This window comes from Montipora capricornis, chromosome 6, assembly GCF_036669925.1.
Source record: "Montipora capricornis isolate CH-2021 chromosome 6, ASM3666992v2, whole genome shotgun sequence".
NCBI classification, from domain to species: Eukaryota; Metazoa; Cnidaria; class Anthozoa; order Scleractinia; family Acroporidae; genus Montipora; species Montipora capricornis.
Window position 1 is genome coordinate 20,498,143 of NC_090888.1, and position 2,500 is coordinate 20,500,642.

Here is a 2,500-nt window from a genome sequence, read left to right on the forward strand (position 1 = left end):
TTTGTTCCCATAGGAAAAAGAGTCTATTGTTCCTGCCATGCAACATGGCTGCCGTGCAAAACCTCTGTTGGGCGTTGGATTTACCTTGCTTTGCCGAATTCGTAAACGGACGGTGGGCCTAAGCGTAAATATCAGTTGTTTTTGATGCTGGCGGAAATTAAAGTGATTTGCGACCAGTTCTATTCTGTCAACTCTGGGTCCTGCAGATCGCTCTGCGTCTTTTGCCTTGAAACGCTAGAAATTCTTGAAACATGGTGAGCTTAACAACAATAGAACGGAGAGGTTTTGATGACCGTTTTACGGTCGATTGAAAAGCAAAAAAGACAAAAGAAGTAAATCAAACTTCGTTATTCATTTTAATCGTTAACTTGATTTACCACAAATGGTACTGCGTCTGTGGTGCCACAAAGGGTTTTTATGCATCGACTGAGTTGATATGGTTAATTAACCAATGTAAAAGAATATCGAAAGGGTAAGGTTTGGAGCGTTAGAGCCTTCTGTTGGGGGTGCAGGGATGGCGCAGTGTTTGCGCACTCGCTTCCCACCACTAGCCAATTAAGGTTCGATTCCCAGACTCGGCATCATATGTGGGTTGAGTTTGTTGGCTCTCCACTCCGTAGCGAGAGGTTTTTTCTCCCGGTACTCCTGTTTACCCCTCTTATCAAAAACCATCATTTGATTTGATCTGAGTTAATTTGTTAATTTGTAATTTCAGTTTACTAGGTCCCCAATTAGTGCTCCACGCCGCGCTAGAAGACTAGACACTTAATAAGGTTTCTTTCCTTTTGTTACTGACGAGTGTTCGCCCTTCCGACACTGACGAAAGCGCTAAAGCTCGAAACTTCAGCTTTCGAAATTCTTTTTCGGAGGTCAATGATACATGTAACAACTCATTTATGTGGTATTACGATATAAAGCTACAAATACAATGACAATATTCGCATTCATAATAATATTTTGTTTCTCTTATGAGAAGCCTTGACAAGTCGTTCGATCATCAAATCTAGCCATCTATATATCTTCTGACATTTGACTTGTTGTGTTAATTGTCAATTTCGCTTTACAGTGTCCCCAATTAGTGCTCCAGCGCTAAATCTACTAGACACTTAAATAAAGTTCCTTTCCTTTCCTTTTTCCTGAATGTCTTAAATGCATTTATCAGCAACATTTACTACTGACTTATTTATGCAAACTAATATTATCTTCCTTCTGAGACGACCACAACCAGATGTTTTTTGCCGCTTCACCTTTAGTCAAGGATATTTTACGCAAAGGTCACTTATTTTCCTCTAAACTAATTTCTACCTGGTTATTATCTGTTCATGTCCACTTGTTGCATCTGTAATCGCCATCGATGACTGAATTTTAGCAGAAATTAATGGACCTTACCCACCCTGCTCAGGCTCGACATGTTAAGTTACTCTTAAAAGACTTTCGGAAGTTTTGAAGTCTCCAAGCATAGACAAAGGGATTCACTCCCGAATTTGCCCTGACCAACACAAACTGGATATCCCTCACCCAGTGGATGAATTCGCATTTGCAATCAGTACAGAAGTTTATGTTAAAAATGCAAACCATGGCGCAGAATGGCTATTGTTTGAAGGACATATACTTGCTTTCTGGCATAAATTACTTTTGTCTCACTTGAACTCCCATGTGGGTTCTTAACAGGCTCCAATTGGTTGCGGTTAGTTTCTTACAAATGCAAATCTACAGGAAAATGCTGGGAGGTGCGAATACCCAGTGGAATAACTGTCCATCAAATGTACAAGCAGTTTGCAGGCAGTAGATTTCCGAACAAACCCGATCACTCAGAATAGTTTGATAGAAAATCCTACATCTCATTTCCGACATGATTTGCGACAGCTTAAGACCGGTTCCCACTTGTGCAATAAGCACAAGTACAAGCGTAAGTATTAAAAAACACGTGTGGGAACCGGCTTGAAATAAACGTGAAATAAGCATAAGCGTAAAGCGCAAGAAAAGAAAGCTTATCATACGGTTGTGTTTATTTCACATGTCGGAACCGGCGTGATTTTGCACAAGCACGACGATTCGCACACGACGGCAACAAGATAAGAATAGCATTAGGACAATAACGAGGGTCTTTGTTATTTTCTTTTTCCACTCCATCGCCCGTTTCTTTGCCAGGCTCTCGTCTGAGCTGTCGTGCAAATCATCCCATTGTTTGACTTGAAATCTCAAATACTTGAAAATTTTTACGTTTGTGAACATCAACACCAGAAAGGTTGTACCTACAGCTGTGGTAGCGAATATGAATCATTATAATCCATCAAATATTTTCGCTCGCGCGCGATTGGTCTAAACGCGTCACGTCGGCGAATATTCCCCAGCTAAAACTGGGGAATATCCGAGGATATTCCCCAATGATATTCCCCAATTTTTAAAACCGACTTCAAGGATTCAAGTCTCACATTAAAATTAATGTTAGGATGGCAGAACGGTTTGCTTTCGTAACAGAGGAAGAGATAAACCTGCT

The 2,500-nt window shown here is 40.6% G+C and overlaps 1 pseudogene; it reads right to left on the reverse strand.

Annotated features, from left to right (window-relative positions):
* Positions 1–1,398: 1,398 nt before the first annotated feature.
* Positions 1,399–2,500, reverse strand: part of LOC138050338 (adenosine receptor A2a-like) — a 2,095-nt pseudogene continuing 993 nt past the window's right edge.